Source organism: Emys orbicularis, chromosome 16, assembly GCF_028017835.1.
Source record: "Emys orbicularis isolate rEmyOrb1 chromosome 16, rEmyOrb1.hap1, whole genome shotgun sequence".
NCBI lineage: Eukaryota > Metazoa > Chordata > Testudines > Emydidae > Emys > Emys orbicularis.
The window spans coordinates 27,343,200-27,364,935 of record NC_088698.1 but is presented as its reverse complement, the minus strand read 5'-3'; the positions used below and the strand labels follow the sequence as shown (position 1 = coordinate 27,364,935).

The window sequence follows — 21,736 nt, the reverse complement described above, 5'->3', positions numbered from 1 at the left end:
GAGTAGAGCCCTGCAAATCTGCACCTATCCACAGACCATTTCAGATACAAATTTTGTATCCACCCAGGGCTCAAGTCATGTGTGTCAGTGGAAATACTTGTATGAAGAAGGATTACTCACATCACTAAGGTTTGCAGGATCAAACCCTTATGCCATAAGCACAGGCTCGATCTGTCAATGTAGTAAATTAAACATGATGCACTAGTGAAAGCATTTTTATGATAGAAAATCTTAATGTCCTTCCTCAACCAAAACTCACGGGGGGAGGGTGGGGGAAATCAACGCTTGAGGATGGGCATCAGTATTTGGTTCAATAACATTTAACAATTAGAATAAAAGCTAGTACTTAACACTTAGGGATTGAAATTCTACCAGACATTGCTAAACTGATCAGTTTATTTTAAACCAGTTATTTAGAGTCCCTGATGCCCTCTTTCTCTTTGTGCTTTCACATGCTATGCTGCCAAAAGGCTGGGCTCATGCCAAGGCATGAGGCAAAAATTAAGTACAAATCCCAATTAGGTTTCAGTCAGCAGCCAGTGCAACTCCTTTTTGTCTCCCTTTTGTTTGGACAGTATCTCTCATAAACCAAATGATCTCTGAGACTGCAAACTCAGGTCTGCTTCAGGACTAATGCAGCAGAGGCTAGGACAACATTGTCTGGAAATTGCACACCACACGAGGTGGTAAACTTGGAAGTGAAACAGAGTCCTTTGTATCAGGCTTAAGAATTTATCTAAAACAGCTGGTGCTGCTGGCATTAACAGGCAAATAATTTGTTAAGGTTGGAAATAGGATAATGACAAGTCCTCATATGGATTACTTTATAAATGTATTAGAAATTAAAATATTTTGTGTTTCAGGGGCTGCGAATGGAAGATAAATTTGTGGGTATTAATACAAAAGGAAACTAAGATAAAAGCAGCAAACAGTGAAGTGATTTGCCTGTTAAGATCTAGGCTTATTTGTATTGCCCCGTCTCATAGCCTTTTCTCCCCTTCTATTCATACTTATTTGCCAGAACAGCTCATTGCTAAAACGGTCAACAGTACGGTTAGCCACATTCCCTTCCTATTGTCTCTTCCCCTGCTTTGGGGGGACAAAGCCTTTTGTGAAGAGAAAGGTCCTGGCGTAGCACTTCTAGTTCTCTAAACTCTTGCTTTTTCTTATAGCTGAAAATTCCTTAGGGGAGCAACAGCCGTGCTGCTGTTGCCATGGTCCTTGGGAGCGCCAGAGCTGTCCGCTCTCCAGCGGGCTGTGATTCAGTCCGGCTGCATGTGTCTTGTCAATTTCAAAGCCAAAGCTTTGGGAGGAACGTGAGATACTGACACGTTGGGTCCTTGTGCCTGGGAATGACAACAAGCTTTCCCTTCACCAGTGAAGGGGGACGATCCAGGGATTTCAAGGGATGGGGCATTCCTAGCAAGGTCTGACTCTAAAATTGTCCTTTCAGTGCTGGAAAACCTTCTCCCTCATGCTGTCACTCCTTCCATTGACAGGGACGGCTCTTAGCCCCTCTAGCAGCAGGAAAGGGGCGGGGGAGTGAAGAGAAATTCCTTCATCCCCCCCCACCCCCACCTGGGCAAGGGCCTTCTGACATTTCCTGCACCCGGAGGAGGCGGCGAAGGATCCCCGACCCGCCGGCCTCCCGGTGTGTGAGCGAACAAAGGCGGAGAGGGAAGGAATGGGGGGCGGGGAGATAAAGGGAAGGGGGAAGGAAGAACAGGGGAGGGCCTCCTCTGCTGCAGTCTCCGCCTTGAAGTGCCTGAGGCCGGGCCGGGCGCAGACGTTGTCTGTCTACCCCGCCCCCTCCGAGCCGGAGAGGCGCCACTGCCGCCGCAGAGGGGCCGGAGCAGCAGCGAGGAGGAGACACCAACGGTGAGGGGGGCCCGCTGGGGCTGGGGCCGGGGCCGGCAGCAGCTGGGGAGCTGGGACCTGGGCTCGCCGGGAAGGGGTCTGGCTCGGGGCAGGGGGCAGCCGGAGCCGTCTCCGGCGCGCGGGCTTTGGCTGCCCTCCCTGCTGCGGCTTCCCGCCCCACGGCGGCTCCTCTGGGCTCGGCGCGCGCCCTGCCTGAGGGGGCGGCGGGGACCCGCCTCAGGCTGGGGGGAGCTGGAGCCCGCGGCCGGGGGTTTATCCCTGCCCCGCCTCTGCGGGTGGCTGGGTGAGGGGCGGGGGCCCCTCGGCGGCCTGCTGATTTGCCCCCACCGCTCTGGCGTTGCCGGGGTGACAGCAGCTGGTTCTAGCGAGCGGGCAACGTGCCCCACTGGCGTGTGCCATGGCTCCGCCTGACCCTCTGCCCCGCGGGGGGGGGGGGGGGGCAGCGGTGCGTTTCCACAGCCCCGCTCGGGCCCAGCGCGCTGGCCGCACTCCGTGAACTTGCGGGGGGAGGGAGGCAGCACCGGGCGGCGAGCAGGAATCAACTGGTGGGGGGGGAGGGAGCGCGTCTGCCCGGGAGATCAGAGCCGGTCTAGTCTCCGACAGGAAGTGTTACGGGATCTGTAAAGCCCATGCAGAGCCTAGGGGGGTTTCCACGGTGCCGTCGGAAAGGCCTGCGCCTAGGAAACTGTCAGAACTTTGTCTCCTGCTTGGGAGGAGCAGCACTGTCTTGAGCCTTTTGTGATTTGAATCGATGTTTTTTCTGGGGTGCCTAGGTGCTCTCACATGCCTCTCGTTATTATTTGCTAGATGCATGGTTTATTTCTCAGTCATCTAATTTTCTTTTAAAAATGTACCCCGAGTTTCATGTTTTAAGCTTTGTTCCCTATGTCTCCATTATTTTTGAAAATTGCTGATCTGCAGATGAGACATCCACATGTGCCACCTCACCAACTAGGGAACTATTACCAGAATCAATTATTGTGTTAGAATCGAAAATGGGTCTAGCAGCTTCTTAGTGGTTGTGGTGTTTTGGGGTGTGTTTTTTTGTTTGTTTGTTTTTGTTTTTGGTCTTTTCCTAAACCAGACAACGGGAGGAAGCATTGCCTAGTGGTTAAAGCATAGTACAGCGCCAGGAGAATTGTGTTCTTTTCCTTTCCTAACTCTGAGCAGGCCACACAAACTGTGCTGTGCCTTATCTTCCTACCCCCATTTTACAGCTAGGGGAACTAAGGGCAGTCACAAATTGCTCTGAGATCATTGGGTGGGAAGAGTTAAAGTGTGGTGTATGTGTTGTAAAAACAAGTATAGGAGGTAATGTTTTAGAAAAAGTAAACACAAAATGAGAAGGATTGCAGGAGAGGAAATACAGGCAGAGGACCTTAATGGGTGGTGTTCTGTTGTGTACTTTAGTTAAAGAACTCATGAGTGGTATATGACCTTAACTTTTCTGTTGAAAATATCAGTGCCAGGGAGTAATTTCTATTTTGTTCCTGATACAACATTAAATGGAATTGCAAATGAAGTAAAATGGAGAGAAATTGAGCAACGTGTTTGGTTATTTTTCTTTAACAACAAGGTATCTTGGGCCTTGTCTATACCACAATGTTTTGTTGACAAAAGTCAGCTTTCGTCGACAAAGAGGAGGCATACACACAACAATGCTCCTCCCATCAATTTAACTCCCCCGCTATGCTGACAAAATAAAACCATCTTGCCAAGTGGCATAGAGCTCTTTGTGACATAATTAGAGCGACGCAGTGTCATTGTAGACAGTGCACTTACTTATGTCACCCTAATTGGCCTCCAGGAGGTGTCCCACAATGTCCATCATGACTGCTCTGGTCAGTAGTTTGAACTCCACTGCCCTGCAGGTACACAGGCATGTGCCCTTCCCCAGTTTAAAGGCCCAGGAATTTTTGAAATTCCTCTTCCTGTTTGCTCAGTGTGGACTGTTCACACAGCATCTTCCCAGCTGGCTTTCCACAACAGACGCGTTCCCGCATGGAGTACACTGGAGCTGTTGGGTCTGTGGGGAGAGGAGGATGTACAGTCCCAGCTTTGCTCAAGCTGTAGGAACTTTTGATATCTACGAGCAGATTGCTTGTGGCATGCAGAAGGGACATGAAAGGGACATGCAGCAGTGCTGTGCTAAGATCAAGAAGCTGAGGCAGGCCTACCAGAAGGCAAGAGACAGCAACAATGACTCTGGTGCAGCGCCAAAGACGTGCCGCTTCTGCGAAGAGCTGTGTGCCATTCATGGCAATGACCCCACCAACAAGAGCCCCATGGATACTTCAGGGGGACTGGAGGCTGCGGCCAGCGGAGTCATCCATGAGGACGAAGTGGTGGATGAGGCAGTGGAGTTGGCTGTAGAACATGCGACAGGGTCATCTGGTGGTGTGGCAAACCAGGACTTACTTTTGACTCTAGAGGGGTATAGCCAGTCCTATCAGCCTGGCTCCAGTGCTCATGAAACAGGAGAGGCAAGCTCTGGTAAGCATGCATTTTGCTTTGATACTACACAGTGTTAGCAATTGAGATCTCACTTTATTATATGGTAAAGGAGGGATAAGGGATAGAAATTAACAACAGAGCCTATGCAGTGGGGGCCTAGTGGAAAAGTTCGTTAATGTACACAGGGATGTCCTGGGAAGCTTCCATAGAGATCGCTAGGAAACTTTTGTGTAGGTACTCTACAATCCTTTGCTGAAGGTTCCTTGGCAGAGTTACCTTGTTTCTCCCCCCACTGTAGGAAACTTTTCTGTGCTAACCAGCAATTATTTCTGCAGGGACCAAAGCAGCAAACAGGTGAGCAGCATACAGACCCGGTCTGAAGCTGCATGCATACAGGAAATGCACCCTTGCATCCCGGGTTACCCTCAGGAGTGAGATATCGGGTTCGATTACCTCAGCCTGTGGAAAAGGGTGCCAGTATTCAGAATACTCCCCCTACATGCATGTAATGACTCTCTTCATAAACCACCTAGACTCTTTGTCCCTTCTTGCCCATTCCCCCTTCCCGACCCCAACCTCCCCACAGAACTTACCATATTTGGGACTCTCGCCGAGCTGTGTGCTAGCAAAGGGACAGTGAGAGAGAGGTGTATGTGACTTTGTGATTCATGGCATTGAGTGCACTCTCGATACTGTCTCTGTCGTTGTTTCTTTGGCTTCTGCAGTTGTGCCCTTGAGGACTAACTCCTACATACTGGCAGAGCACCTCCGTCCGATAAACAGGCGAACTAGAAGGAGGATATATTTAGAGAGGTGCTGCAGTCAACAGATGCAGCACATAAAACAAGAGCATGGGGGGAGACACTTAATGAAAAACTCAGGCTGGATGTCCTGGAAAGGAGACATAGGCAGGAGCAGATGATAACGCTACTGGAGGGACAGACAGCACCCCTTGTAATCCACACCTAGAGAGTGATTTCATGATGAAAGCTGAAGTTACACACAGCTGTGAGAGCGTGAACCGAGAGACTGCTCCTCATTGCCATGTCACCCATTTGAGAAACAACACATTTTATCCTTTTTTTTTTAAAGTCTAGTCTTTGAAACAAAATGAGTCTTTATTTGTGTCATGCACATGGTAGTTGCTGCTAAAATTCAAGCACAATGGCCATAGGCAGGAACATTTGCTCACTACAATGAAAGCTCACGAAGCAAGCATTACTGGGGTTATTTAAGGTAGTAAATAAACATTGCCTGACCAGATGCATCACATAAAGACACATTACTGGTGCTTGTTGACAAAATGCTCCTTCAGAGCCTGCCCGATTCTGATAGCCCCACCCCTACCCCCACCCTCCTGCGCTGAGCTGCTTCAATTGGCCTTGTATCTAGCTGCTCGAAATTAGCAGCCAGATGATCCACCTCAGCGCTCCACCCATGTGGAAACATTTCCTTTTTTGCTTCGCAGATGTTATGCAGAGCACAGCAGGCTGCTGTGACCATCGGAATATTTTCCTCACTGAGGTCTAACCTGCCAAAAAGGCAGCGCCAGCAACCTTTTAATCTGCCAAAGGCACATTCAATGGTCATTTGGCACCTGCTGAGCCTGTTATTGAAGTGCTCCTTGCTGCTGTCTAGGTTCCCGGTGTAAGGGATTGGCGGGGTCTCCCATGATCACTATGGGCATTTATACATTCCCCCATTGGAATGTGCTGGTCTGGAAAGAAAGTCCCAGCGTGCAGCTTTCTGTACCGTCCAGTATTCCAATAGCATCCATGCATCATGAACTTTCTCTGACCAACTGGCATTGATGTCAGTAAAATGGCGCCAGTGATCTACCAGCACCCTCCAAGACCATGGAGAAGTAGCCCTTTCGGTTGATGTACTCTGTTGCAACGTGGTCTGGGGCCAAAATTGGGATACGGCTATGCATGTCATCTATCATCCTGCTGCAGCTAGGGAATCCCATTGCCGCAAAGTCATCAATTATTTCCTGCACATTACCCAGCGTCATAGTCCTTCATAGGAGTATGTGATGAATGGCCTTGCACACTTGCGTCACTGCAACCCCCACAGTGAACTTTCCAACTCCAAACTGATTCGCGACTGACCGGTAGCAGTCTGGATTTCCCAGCTTCCACACAGCGATCTCCACTCACTCTGAAGGCAGCTCTCATTCTGGTGTCTTTGCATCACAAGGCAGGGGCAAGCTCTGCACACAGTTCCAGGAAGGTGGCTTTGCGCGTCTGAAAGTTCTGCAGCCACTGCTTGTCATCCCATACGCCCATCACGATGCGATCCCACCACTCAGTGCTTGTTTCCTGACCCCAGTACCGAGGGTCCACTGTGGCAAGCTGTTCCATGAATGCCAGCACCAGTCCTGAATTATTTGTTTCCATGGCAGACAGCAGGGCAGGCATCACCGAGTCATTCTCTGTTTTGCAGCTCATGAAATACTGCAGGACTATCTGCGTTGTGCTCATAACGCTCATCAGCAGAATAGTCAGCAGCTCAGGATCCATGCTGTCAAGCAGAGATGGCGGGCACACAGTTTAGAGGTTGTTAAAAAATGGCACAAAACAAAGTCGAAAGCCCGTGGAATGATGGGATGGAAAGAATTGCATCATGGGATGGTGAGCATGCCGCCATGATGCACTGTGATCCATTCCCAGATCTCCCAGCGGCAGAGAGTGGTGAGTTGCACAGTGGGATACCCACAATGCAGCACTCTGTCGATGCAAGAGCTCCGACTGTGGATGCGCTCTTCAGACAGAAGGAACGTTGTATAGATGTGCACAGCTAATGTAATTAAAGCAGTTTATGGTCGTTGACATAACTTAAGTTGACTCAACTCTGTTGTGTAGACAGGGCTTTAGTCTTCGCCATGTGTAAGTGTTTAGTTACTGGCAAGTCTGTGGTTCTTTGCATACTTAAAATACATGGTAGTCATAAAGTGCTAGTGGAAACAACAGTGTGATTGGGTTATTAGTCTTCTGTAGTTTAAAATATCAGCATTACAATCTATCTTTGTTTCACTTAATACGTAATAAAGGATTTATTGTATTGTTGGGCTGCATTAAACTTTAGTGTGTGCGATGTATTTCCTCCTCTAATATAGAGTTGTGGGTATAAATTCTTTTTGAATTGTAGATCACCACTAGGGTCAGCCTTGCTGATTGTTGTATGGTTGTATTGAGTGTGTGTGTGTTTGTCCCTTTCATAGAGTCCTTTATAATTGGAAATTTTTCTGTTCCTGGAGGTGTACTATGTTTGTCTTAAACTGGGTCAATGAAGTGAGGTAGGGCATAGTTCGGGAAAAGTGCAAAGTTCTCTAGTTTTTTAGATGATCAGGTCTTTGGAACTGGAGGCTAAATCCATTTAAACTGAATCAATATAAAATACTGCATTTCATATTAACAAAGACTAGTTTAAAGTAGTGTCACTGATACATCCCCGTTTCTGTAGCACTCATGTATGGTATTTTGTTTAGCTGAATGTGGCCAATGCCAATTAACAGTTTTAAAAATTATTGTAGCTGCAACCTTTTTTGTTAAATTTTGCATGACATTCCTGCATAATAATAGAAATTAGAAAAAGAGAAGCTCTCTTAGGTCCGATCTAGTCTATCACCTTCTCACCCAAGTGCAGGATTGTTCTCTACGCTATGCTCTCCAGATTGATTTGGGCCTTGGTCCTGCAAATGTGCACAACCGTAAGCTCATACATGTAAGTAGTGCCATTGATGTCAATAGGATTACTCATGTATGTAAAGTTTAAGCATGTCTTTGTTGGATCAGGTACTTAAAATGGGGCTTTCAGCTCTTCTTTCAGGAGATCATTCCATTGCCCTCAATCTCTCTCTTAAATTTTTCCTGATATTTAGCCTAAAATTTCCCTTGCTTAAAAAGATGCTGCCCACTTAAAAATCACGTATTAAAAACAACTTTCTTTATTCATGTTACCAACAACTGTCTATTAAAGATTAAATAATTTATTGATTAAATTTACTTGTCACTGGTTATGCTGTTTCTTTACTTTTTGCATTTCAGCTTGAAAAGTCAAGTAACTTTCAATTGTAGGCTTTGGTTCATAGTGTTGCCAGCTTTTGTGATTTTTTTGTTTTGTTTTTGTTTTTGTTTATTTTTTTTATCATGTCTTGTCTTGTGATATTTGGTGCTTTTCTTAAAGCCCCACCTCCTGGAGTGAGGTGATTACTTGTGAATCTCAGTTTTCTTTTTTTAAGAAAAGTATACTTTTAGCCCTTATGATTGTGGAGAAAAGCTTGAAACCATGAACCCTAAAGGCTCAATGACCAGAAGGCAAATAATAATTTTTTATTTTTAAAAATCATAGGATTTTTAAGTCCATCACATTTTGGGGAATAGAATCATGATTTTTGAACACACCGAGTCATCAGTATTGTGTTCTTAGTGCTATGATGTTTTGGGTTTCAAATACTACAAAGGAATGTGCTTGTTTAAATAAAAAATATAAAAGAGAACCGTTTTTAACATATGGAAACACTTGTACTAATCTTAACTTAACTTGCTTGCTTATGTTTTAAAAGGCGGAGACCTTGAGTACTTATGTATGTGGAAAAAAACTACAGACTGCCTTCTTTACACTAACATGTTATATCACATGGTAAAATAAAAATCTTTTTTCCTAGTGCAGATGCAACTTTAGGTGGAAGAGTGACTAGCACCACTTCCTGGGAGGCTTGGGGATCTCCTATCCAAGTTCTGACCTGTCCCAAGTGTACTTAGCATATGATTAATGTTGATGCATGTCAACACCCAGGGCGGCTTGACTTTTCTTCTTTGTAGTTTAATGTCCTTTTCTTTGTTCCCTTAGTTATGTCAAGGTTTTTCTTGGGATTAATTGAGAATACTTCACCTTAGATCTTTGTCAAGAAAAGCTCACGTAATCTGTTTCCCCAGTATAATTTTTCAAATTCTCCTTTCATCATCTGTCTAAAAGATTCAGGTCAAATGTTAATTCGGTACCTTAAATGCAAGCTTTTGGATGTATGAATGAATGCAGTGCTTTTCAAACGGGTACATGAGCTTTCATCAGGGGGTATGTGAGAAAAATCCTGTAATGGGGGACAATGCACTCTATTTAGTAAGACTTGGCAATCAAGCAGAGGTATATTATGACCCTATCTCGGATGGAGGAACGCATAGACTACGTTATTTGGAATAGGACATGCAGCCTAATAGTTTGAAAACCACTGAATTAATGCAAGCTTTGTTTAGGCTTTTGACATTCCTTTAGGGTCTCTTTGCATTGCTGACATGTAGAAAAGTGTTGGGATCCTCATTGGTTATTTCATTGAGTGTGTTAGCATGTCTAGAAATGCCTCTGTTGGATGCAGTTTTGTTGTTTTTATGTTTTACATGTTTATAGTGCATTGGTGATGATCTCAGCTGCCCTGAGCTAGGTGCCAGTTCCTGGTGGAGTAAGTGAGGCACCACTCCTCTCTTTTTGATCAACAGTATCAGAACCAGTCCTGCAGGTCACGTAATGTCTGCCTTCTGAAGCAGATCTTGACTTGGGTGTCTTGGTGGTAAAGAGAGAGAGAGAGGTAAGGGAGGAAAATGGTGGAATGTGAGCATATCACGTTTCTTCTCTCATCCTTCCCCCGCTGCCAACCTCGTGTCACGCCCCAATTAATAGCTTAAAATTATAATTAACTTTATTCCTTGCTCTGTACTCTGAGCAATTCCTCACGTGTTCTGGGCTCTTCTAAAATGACTGCTGGGGAATATTAAATTGGACACAGAAATTACAGATTTTAAGGACTCTAAGTGTTAGAAGATGGAAGGAAAAATTCTGTAGATAACCAGTTTTACTTAATAGTGATTGGGTGATAAGTGCCATTTGTGAAAACGTGAAGAGTTATTTTAACTTTCACCTTCGTTTGTAACACACAGAACTTCTCAGCAGCCAGAAAATATTCTAATAAAATCTAATATTGACTATGGAGAGGACTAGCAATTCTTAAATAGATTGATCTACAGTCTCCTTTCTGGCTGCTGAGAAGTTCTGTGTGTTACAAACGAAGGTGAAAATTAATATTTCTCAATTAAAGTCACCAAAAGCCTTTCAAGGCATGTGGTTCTCCCACAGCACTTGTCACAGTAACTGGACTAAATGCATCTCTGACTCCTTCTAGTCTTAAACCATCACCTCTCTTGGTGATCACATGATTCTCACACTGGACCTTTGGAGGCTGTCTCCTGTGTATCAGTCGTGATCACCTGTATAGGTCTAATCTATGTTCAGCACCTGCAAGTCTGTTCCCTCCTGGGGCAATGACCGGTAACTTAGTGACCAAACAGCATCCTTAAAGCAATGTATTTCTTTATTTTAAATAAAAGAATTTGGGCGTGTACACACTATCATCTATGTCGGTATGAATAAGCCACCCCCCTGAGTGACGTCGCCGTTGTGGACAGCACTTCTCCCACCTTGTGGAGGTGGTTTTATTTTGCCGATGGGAGAGCTCTCTCCTCCTGGCATAGAGCATCTTCACCAGACACGCTACAGCTGCACAACAATGCAGCTCTGGCACTGTAGCACTCCTAGTGTAGACTAGCCCTTTAAGCAAAAGCAGGTCTCCCTCTGGTGTCTGGCTGGCACAATCCATTCCCTTACCTCACAAAACACTTATCCCTTTGCTCCAGAGAGAGCATCCCCTTCCTCAAGCTGTTCAGTCCTTTTGATCTCCAGGTTCCTAGCCTGGCAAAACAAACCGTGCATCTTAATTGAAGACAGGATAGGTAAGATCCTCCATGCTAGTAATGTCCTCCATTGTCCTGTAGTTCCCCCCCCCCCCCCCAAAAAAAAGTGTTGTTTGGAGGTTGCTTATCTTGGATCCCTTCTGCTGCTTCCCTGCATGTTTTTCCAATAGCCTCCATTGAGTTCAAGCATTATAGGTATGTGATAAACATTCCATTCTCCCATTGTAAGTTATAGCTATATCAATAACTAGGTTACATATCAGTATTCCTAGATTGTCAAGCAGCTGTGATGTAATAATCACAGAAAGGTGAGAGCTAGAAAGGGATTGCTGATTTTTAATGGACAATTCTGAGTGGCGTGAATTGTTCTAACTGCTCCCTCCACCCCCAGAACCATCTAAGTATAAAAATCAATGTTTACTCTGGAAAGTGGCCTCCTTGCTTCAACTACTTCACTTACAATTACATCAGTTAGAAGCCTGGGGTGCTGGATGTCCTTGTTTATATGCATTCAATTTTTGAGAAAAACGGGATGGTGGTATTATGACCAGATCCCACCTTCTGTGCCTTAACTACTTTCACTCCCACACTTCCATCAGAACTGCACATTTTTAACAATTTAGACCCTGCGCTCAAACTGATGCACACTAAAATTTCAGTCTCCATCCCAAACTGCATTTATTTAGCAAGGTGTGTGTGTGTGTGTGTGTGTGTGTGTGTGTGTGTATATATATATATATATATATAATTTCAGTGTCAGGAGAATACCTACAGTGGTTTGTATCTGCATTGTTTGTATCTACACACACTTTTAAAGGTAGGGCTACAGAAAATCCTTGTCTTTTAGGGGATCTGTACAATCAAAACTTCTACACTGTTCACCTTTGCCATGAGGGTTAAGAGATTTCAGGATGCATCTAACTAAGGGTAGAAGTTGGTTGTTTTGTAAGGTAATGGGACCAAAGATCTTCCAGTGACCAATCATATCCCTTCCTTTTGTTCTCTTGTCAGCATTCTGCTCATTAAATTAATATTTTTCCCAGCAGGACTTAATCTCCTTATGTTGAAAGGAAATTGTTTTAGCAACTCCACCTAGTTACAGGTGGGAGGAGGAAGCCTTTTCATCATGCAGTACTTAGATGCAAGGCTGTTGAGATTCGTCCTTTGGTTCCCCTTGAAAAATTCAGAAGGAAAAAGTAGATGTTAAGGAGCAGCTAATTAAAAGGGGTAAGACCAGTGAAAAGTTCTTCTCCTTCCCAATCTTAGAGCCTCAGTCAGGACAGACTGATGTATGCTTAAGACAAGGGACTCTCTAATCTTTCAATAAATTACAGCAGCTGTAGATTTTATAATGTATGTATGACTTTAAATTACAGAATATACACTAACAACTTGAACCAGGGTATTACACCTTAACACTGTACATTCTGCAAATTTAGGCTTTTTATCAGCTATTTTCCTCTGTTAATTAAAGGTGGGAAAATCTAGCAACTGTGTTTTGAAATGGCAACATAGCTTTACAAAGAATTACTCATAATGCCCTGACCCAAAAGTCTATAACAGTTCAAAATGGCCTCTTATTTATCTTTCTAATAGTTGACTATTGAAAGTGAAGTGCATAATTCTTCATGGTTCTCTGGTGCATTCCATCCAGGGATCTCAGAGCACATCAGGAATCTGAATTAATTAAGCAGGTAGATAAGTAACCATCCCTCTTTTACAGATGGGTAAACTGAAGTACAGAGGTGAGGTGACAGTCCTGTAGGAAGTATGTGGCAGAGCCAGGAATAGAACTCAGATCTTTACATAGAATTTAAGCCTTTCTGGGATGCTGGGATAGATAATTAATGTCTGAAAAGTGATTTGAGATCTTGGGCCTTCTACTGCATCCTCCATCCAAAGCATCTCCTGGCGCCTTTACTGTGCCTTAGCCTATACTTCCTCCCTGCAAGCCTCTACTTCCTTCCACCAAAAAAACCCCCAAACAAATCCTTGTTGTTTACCCAGTTTTAAATGAGATGATGTACTATGCAGGGTGAAGAGAAAAGAATACAAAAAATGGGTACAGGACGTTCAAGAGGTCTCATTAATATGTTTCAAGTTTACAAACTCAATGAGCAGTAAAGAAAAGAGCTAAAGATGAAATATATAGCGACAATATGCATAATTTGTAAAATTTTGTTAATATTAGATGTGACTGCGAGGTGTAGAATCTATTAAACTATCTCAGATACGAAAATCTATGTAGATTGTTAGTTAATAAGTAACATACTGTGTTTGTTCACGACTTTGGAGCTGGTTAGACCAAGATTGTGGTGCTTTTATATTAGTTCCAAGGAAGATGGGTTTTATTTAATCCCTTTATTTAAATCCCTGACGACTGTGTAATATTGGCAAAGGACACAGTAAAACTGGAGAACAAATTGCAGCAATTGCAAACACATTCACATGATATCGGGTCGGAAGTGAACACATCGAAGACAAAGTGGATGTGGAATGAGCATTGTGAAGCGGGAATCATCACTCTAAATGGGAAAGTAATTGAGGAGGTTGACAAATATATTTACTTGGGTCAGCAGCTGAACAGAGACTACTCATTCGAAGGGGAATGCAGTAGGAGGAGAAAGGCGGGGTAGGCAAGTTTCAACAAAAGAAAGACATCTCTAACAGATGATAAACTGCCCATGAAGAAAAGGAAAGAATTGTTTAACTCTACTGTTATATCAGCAATGATATATGGACCGGAAAGCTGGTCAATGACAAAAGTGGAGGAAGAAAAATTTGCTGTCACCCAGAGAGCAATGGAAAGGCGAATGTGTAAGATATCACTCCATGATCACATACCGAATGAGGCGATCAGAAGGCATACAGAGGTGACCGATGTAGTGCAGGCGATGTACGACACAAAGTGGAGATGGGTGGGACCTGGCAAGACAATAGGTGGACAACCCGCATCAGTGACTCAATCCCCAGAGACCACAAGTGACCGCCGGGCAGACCAAAAAAGCGCTGGGCCGATCCCATGACAAAACTCTTTGGCCAGAAATGGCAAGAACGTGCTTGCATCAAAACGGAATGGTGTGGCGTCGACTTGCGTTCATGGAGGGATGGACAAGGACAAGCTGGACAAAGGTAAATTTCACAAAGGTGAAATTTTATATCTGTTTAAACAAGAGATTCTCAGCTCCTGGCTCTGGAGCTTCAAAAGGCATGCGGCGGCCTTGCCGACAGCACTCATTGTGTCCAGGAGTCTGATCAGCACTCTCTTCATTCTCTGTCTCTGGTGAGACTGTAGAGGGAGTGTTTAAAAAATGGGACTACTGTTGCTTTGACCTGTCCTTCGTGGTACCAAAGAGGAGAGGTGGGAGAGGAGGGAAGCAACATTACTTCCCCTTTCAGAATCCAGGAAGACCGTAACAGGTGAGGGAGAGAGAACCCCTTTCCTCTTAGTTCCTGAGAAGTAGGGAGATCTAAGACTCCCTCAGTTACAGAGAACCAACAAATATTCATGGTGCAATATCCTAATATGCTTTGTGATAATGTGGGATGAGTCGTGACAAAGCAACATGTTGTGACTGTTATGTGTATGTCTACAACTCTATTTGGTGAAGTGGCTCTTTAAGTTTGATTAACAGATCAAAACCAGTGGACATAACTTGAAGATTTTCTGGATCTCCTCTGGTAATCACGTAGAGGTATAATAATACAATTTATAGCTTTAAACCTTGGTGAGCATAATCCTTGACTAGCCTTATCAAGGTCACCCTAACTAGTTATATTATCTGTCAAGGTGTGCTGTGTAGGCAGAGAAATATCCTTTTTAAGGAGAAACTTCTTAACTTAATAGTGAGAATCTTTTGGTTTATATTTTTTAGACAATTTGAAATGCAGTTTACCATGTTAGTCTGTGCATTTACTAAAAATCTTATGCAGTAAATGAGTTTCCTGCAATGGTCCTAATAGTTTCCAGTCTTCTGAAGGCAGGTCAGAAGTGCAAAAGATTGAAACAAATTGCATTCAATTTACTTTAAATAGACATAACTATTAAAATATCAGAGGTGCGCACATCCAGGAATATGTCCCTAAAGAAAGAATTTAAAGAGTATATTTTATAAAATATAGAATGACTCATAATGCTAATCTGGCCTGAACCTTACAAAATTTCAAGAGAAAATCATGCTTTGTGGTTCAAACAGGATGGGTATCTAGATAAATATGCTCTACATGAAGACAGAATTCTTCTTTTCATGCTAGGGATAGTGTAGTTTTGGTTGGAATATGTTGAAGTGCAATTATAATTAGAAAAGTAGCTATGATAACTCATAGAAAAGTGAAAATGGCAACAGCAGATCTTTCTTGTCTGAGAAAAGTGTTTCTGCTTAGTTTACTGATGAAATTAGGATTTTATTCCTTGAAGCCCTGCAAAGTCAACACAGTTATGGAAGAGTGAGCTGAACCCTATTCTACGTTGTTCATCATCAATTGAATTGTTAAGCAAATTTCAAATGCAAAATATTTACTGTTGATGCATGAACTGCAAAGAGCACAATCACGTAGCAGGTTGAGTTTTTGGTGCTGGCAGTTACCAAAACATCTTGTAAACTGAGCAAATGTGATCTGGTGTCAATAAGAAATAATAAACATAGAACTGTACAATGCAGATTTTTTTTAGTTAACTTTTTATAACAGAACTGCTTTTTAAGAACATGTCTCAAATCAACAGGTTAAAAAAAAATTAGGATGATTCATAGTACCAGCATTAAATGACATACGCGGTATGTAGGGAGACAAAACAAGACTGATGTAACCTTCTAAACTTTGGGCTACTCATTACTGTACTATCTTTACTTATCCTGCGTTGAATACAAGTAGCCAAACATGGACTCCAAAATGCCAGCCTATTATAATGTGGTCTGAAATTTTATTTATTTATTTTGATTTAAATAATAACTAAAGAAATCTGTCTAAAGTTCTTTGTCCTAATACATCATTAACAATATAATTAACATCTCAGCAGGATTAAAATGGTAACAATTGATCAATTTAGTTTAAAAATGACCCCTCCTACAAATGCTGTTGCATCAATGCAGGCTGTTGCATTTTGCTTTATTATTTGAGATGCTTACAGCTTTTTTCCTGGCTAGCATCCACCTTACACTTGTTACTGTTTCAGTAAAGGTTTGCAGCTAAAAATACAGATTGATTCTTGCACTCAGTCACATGTCAAGTTCAGCAAAGCATCTAATTGCCAAGTAGCTAATTATCTTTAGTGGGTATGTGCATGGAGAGATCCTGTTGTGATTTCATAGTTCCAAAATGGTTGTATTTAAATAGTAAGTGGGTAAGAACATAAAATGCATTGTGGATTACATAGGAACAATTCTGTAAAACTAATGTATGGAGACTTTCAAATTCATCTTTTGGTTTAATTATCATAATACTAGCACTGACTTTAATGCTTAGTGGGATATTGTATACTGAAATATTCTTTCATTGTTTAGTGACTTTGCGTGTCAATTTTTGGGTTCTCAATTTGAGACCCCTTAATATGAGGGGGAAAGGAGGCCAGGAGAGCTGGCTGTATTTTAAAGAAGCCTTATTGAGGGCGCAGGAACAAACCATCCTGATGTGCAGAAAGAATAGCAAATATGGCAGGCGACCAGCTTGGCTTAACCGTGAAATCTTCGGTGAGTTTAAACACAAAAAGGAAGCTTGCAAGAAGTGGAAACTTGGACAGATGGCTAGGGAGGAGTATAAAAATATTGCTAGAGCATGCAGGGGTTTAATCAGGAAGACCAAAGCACAATTGGAGTTGCAGCTAGCAAGGTATGTGAAGGGTAACAAGAAGGTCAGGGAAAGTGTGGGACCCTTACTGAATGGAGGAGGCAACCTAGTGACAGATGATGTGGAAAAAGCTGAAGTACTCAATGCTTTTTTTGCCTCGGTCTTCACAGACAAGGTCAGCTCCCAGACTGCTGCACTGGACAGCACAGTATGGGGAGGAGGTGAGCAGCCCTCAGTGGTGAAAGAACAGATTGAGGACTATTTAGAAAAGCTCGACATGCACAAGTCCATGAGGCCGGAAGCAATGCATCCGAGGGTGCTGAGGGAGTTGGCTGATGTGATTGCGGAGCCACTGGCCATTATCTTTGAAAACTCATGGCGACTGGGGGAGGTCCCGGCCAATTGGAAAAAGGCAAATATAGTGCCCATCTTTAAAAAAGGGAAGAAGGAGACTCCGGGGAACTACACACCGGTCAGCCTCATCTCAGTCCCTGGAAAAATCATGGAGCAGGTCCTCAAGGAATCCATTTTGAATTACTTGTAGGAGAGGAAGGTGATCAGGAACAGTCAGCATGGATTCACCAAGGGCAAGTCATGCCTGACCAACCTGATTGCCTTCTATGAGATAACTGGCTCTGTGGATATGGGGAAAGCGGTGGATGTGATATACCTTGACGTTAGCAAAGCTTTTGATATGATCTCCCACAGTATTCTTGCCAGGAAGTTAAAAAAGTATGGATTGGATGAATGGATTATAAGCAGGGGCGGGTCCAGGCACCAGCGCAGCAAGCGCGTGCCTGGGGCGGCAAGCCGCGGGGGGGGGCGGCAGTCAGGCTACCTTCGGCGGCGTGCCTGCGGGAGGTCCGCTGGTCCCGCGGTTCGGTGGCAATTCGGTGGCAGGTACGCCAAAGGCGCGGGACCGGCAGATCACCCGCAGAAACGCCGCCGAATCCGCGTGACCAGCGGACCGCCCGCAGGCGTGCCGCCAAAGGCCGCCTTACTGCCGTGCTTGGGGCGGCAAAAAACATAGAGCCACCCCTGATTATAAGGTGGATACAAAGTTGGGTAGATCGTCGGGCTCAAGGGGTAGTGATCAACGGCTCGATGTCTAGTTGGCAGCCGGTATCAAACGGAGTGCCCCAGGGGTTGGTCCTGGGGCCAGTTTTGTTCAACATCTTCATTAATGATCTGGATGATGGAATGGATTGCACCCTCAGCAAGTTCGCTGATGACACTAAGCTGGGGGGAGAGGTAGATACAGTGGAGGGTAGGGATAGGGTCCAGAGTGACCTAGACAAATTGATTTGGCCAAAAGAAATCTGGTGAGGTTCAACAAGGACAAGTGCACAGTCCTGCACTTAGGATGGAAGAATCCCCTGCACTGCTACAGGCTGGGGATTGACTGGCTAAGCGGCAGTCCTGCAGAAATGGACCTGGGGATTACAGTGGGACGAGAAGCTGGATATGAGTCAGCAGTGTGCCCTTGTTGCCAAGAAGGCTAATGGCATATTGGGCTGCATTAGTAGGAGCATTGCCAGCAGATCGAGGGAAGTGATTATTCTCCTCAATTCGGCACTGGTGAGGCCACGTCTGGAATACTGCGTCCAGTTTTGGGCCCCCTACTACAGAAAGCACGTGGACAAATTGGAGAGTGTCCAGTGGATTATAACGAAAATTATTAGGGGGCTGGGGCACATGACTTATGAGGAGAGGCTGAGGTAACTGGTCTTATTTAGTTTGCAGAAGAGAAGAGTGAGGGGGGATTTTATAGCAGCCTTCAACTACCTGATGGGGGGGTTCCAAACAGGGCCGCCTGGGGGGGGGGGCAAGTGGGGCAATTTGCCCTGGGTCCCGCAGGGGCCCCACGAGCCCTGGCCCGGCGGTGGTCCGGGTTTTCGGCGGCCTTTCGGCGGTGGGGGCCCTTCAGTGCTGCTGAAGACGCGGAGCGACTGAAGGGCCCCCCGCCGCCGAAGACCCAGACCGCCGCCGTGTGAGTACAAGCGCCGCAGCTCCCCCGCTTTGCCCCAGGCCCCCTGAATCCTCTGGGCGGCCCTGGTTCCAAAGAGGATGGAGCTAGGCTGTTCTCAATGGTGGCAGATGACAGAACAAGGAACAGTGGTCTCAAGTTGCAGTGGGGGAGATCTAGGTTGGATATTAGGAAACACTATTTCACTAGGAGGGTGGTGAAGCACTGGAATGGTTTACCTAGGGAGGTGGTGGAATCTCCACTGTTAGGGTTGCCAACTTTCTACTTGCACAAAACCAAACATCCTTGCCCCGCCCCCTTCCCCCCCTTCTCCGAGGCCCCTGCCCCCACTCACTCCATCCCCCTCCATCCCTCTGTCGCTTGCTCTCACCACCCTCACTCACTCGCTCATTTTCACCAGGCTGGCTCAGGGGGTTGGGGTGTGGGAGGGGGTGAAGGCTCTGGCTGGAGTTGCAGGCTCGGGTGGGGCTGTGGATGAGGGGTTTGGGGTGCAGGAGGGTGCTCTGGGCTGGGATTGAGGGGTTGGGAGGGCGGCAGGGGGGTGGAGTGCAGGGAGGGGCTCGGGGGTGCAGGCTCCGGGCAGCGTTTACTTCAAGCAGCTCCCGGAAGCAGCAGCATGTCCCCCCTCTGGCTCCTACGCGGAGGCGCAGCCAGGCGGCTCTGTGCACTGCCCTGTCCGCAGGCACTGCCCCCGCAGCTCCCATTGGCCATGGTTCCCAGGCAATGGGAGCTGCGAAGCCGGCACTTGGGGCAGGGACAGTGTGCGGAGCCAGAGGGGGGACATGCCACTGCTTCCAGGAGCTGCACAGAGGCACGGCAGGCAGGGAAACCTGCCTTATCCCTGCTGCGCCGCCGACTGGACTTTTAACGGCCCGGTAGGAGGTGCTGACCGGAGCCACCAGTGTCCCTTTTCAACCGGGCATTCCAGTCGAAAACCAGACACCTAGCAACCCTATATACTCTGGCTGAAATTTTTAAAAATTACTAGGGAGTTTAGATGCCTCATTTTTTGAATGCCCAACTTGAGATACCCTAAAGAAGCTGGATTTTCAGAAAGTACAGTAGAACCTCAGAGTACTGAATACCTAGGGAATGGAGGTTGTTTGGAACTCTGAAATGTTTGTAACTCTGAACAAAAAGTTATGATTCTTTCAAAAGTTGACAACTGAACTTTAACTTAATACAGCTTTGAAACTTTACTATGCAGAAGGAAAATGCTGCTTTTAAACTTCTTAATTTTAATGAAACCAGCACAGAAACAGTTTCTTACATTGTCACTTTTTTTTTTAAACTTTCCCTTTATTATTTTTTTTAGTAGGTTACATTTAACACAGTACCTTGTCCTGTGTGCTTCTTATAAGCATAACAACTATACTGTACAGTATTTGTGTGGTGTTTTTTGTTTTGGTCTATGCTGCCTGATTGCGTACTTCCGGTTCTAAATGAGATGTGTGGTTGACCGGTCAGTTTGTAACTCTGTTGTTCCTAACTCTGAGGATCTACTGTAATGTGCATGTGCCCTCTGAAATTTAAGTTACTTTTAAGGTGACTCAAGTGGAACGCTCAAAATTTGAGGGTCTTAATCACTAGTCATGTATGAAAATGTAGGCCTCTAAAAAATATGGTTAATCTCAAAGTAATCCTGCTAGATTCAACAGCATAAAAATGCTTGATGTTAATGAAAACTGAAATTTTAGAAAACATCAAGTTGTCTGTTACCTAATTTAGCACTGTGTGTCCAAAGAGAAATCAAAGTCTTAAAGTGTTAATATAGTAGTATTTATTTTCTCAAACACTATTTTTTGCTGTCCTATACTATACATTACAAATCAAGTTGGTATTGACAAAGCAATGACTAACTCTGTTTCCTTTGGTGACTGGTATTGCAAACTCTGGGTTTCCTGGGACAGACAGACAAGTTAAATTGCACAAGAGAAGCTAGAGATCAAATTAGCAGTGACACCAACTGAGTCCCAAGGAAAGCTGCTTTGTGTTAATTTAAAACGTGTAGCTGTATAATAAAGTGATATACTTAAATCTAATTAGCAGACATGTTATACTTACCATTATTCTGTGCTTCTCAATTGAAGAGTGCAGGCTCACTTTTTTGCTACATAGGATGTGGCCCATTGAAAGAAACCTCGGAGCAGGAGTATCATAGAAGCATAGAATATCAGGGTTGGAAGGGACCTCAGGAGGTCATCTAGTCCAACCCCCTGTTCAAAGCAGGACCAATCCCCAACTAAATCATCCCAGCTAGGGCTTTGTCAAGCCTGACCTTAAAAACCTCTAAGGAAGGAGATTCCACCACCTCCCTAGGTAACCCATTCCAGTGTTTCACCACCCTCCTAGTGAAAAAGTTTTTCCTAATATTCAACCTAAACCTCCCCCACTGCAACTTGAGACCATTACTCCTTGTTCTGTCATCTGGTACCACTGAGAACAGTCTAGATCCATCCTCTTTGGAACCCCCTTTCAGGTAGTTGAAAGCAGCTATCAAATCCCCCCCCTCATTCTTCTCTTCTGCAGACTAAACAATCCCAGTTCCCTCAGCCTCTCCCCATAAGTCATGTTCTCCATCCCCCTAATAATTTTCGTTGCCCTCCGCTGGACTCTCTCCAGTTTTTCCACATCCTTCTTGGAGTGTGGGGCCCAAAACTGGACACAGTACTCCAGATGAGGCCTCACCAATGTCAAATAGAGGGGAATGATCACGTCCCTCGATCTGCTGGCAATGCCCCTACTTATACAGCCCAAAATGCCGTTAGCCTTCTTGGCAACAAGGGCACACTGTCGACTCATATCCAGCTTCTGGTCCACTGTAACCCCTAGGTCCTCTTCTGCAGAACTGCTGCCTAGCCATTCGGTCCCTAGTCTATAGCAGTGC

General features: G+C 44.8%; 1 protein-coding gene across 1 annotated transcript in view; it reads left to right on the top strand.

The window, feature by feature from the left end:
- Positions 1–1,845: 1,845 nt before the first annotated feature.
- CLIP1 (CAP-Gly domain containing linker protein 1) overlaps positions 1,846–21,736 on the top strand; it is a 115,120-nt gene continuing 95,229 nt past the window's right edge. The window contains exon 1 of the mRNA XM_065417591.1: positions 1,846–1,878. The gene's annotated coding sequence lies outside the window, so the exon portion shown is untranslated. The remainder of the gene's footprint in view (positions 1,879–21,736) is intronic.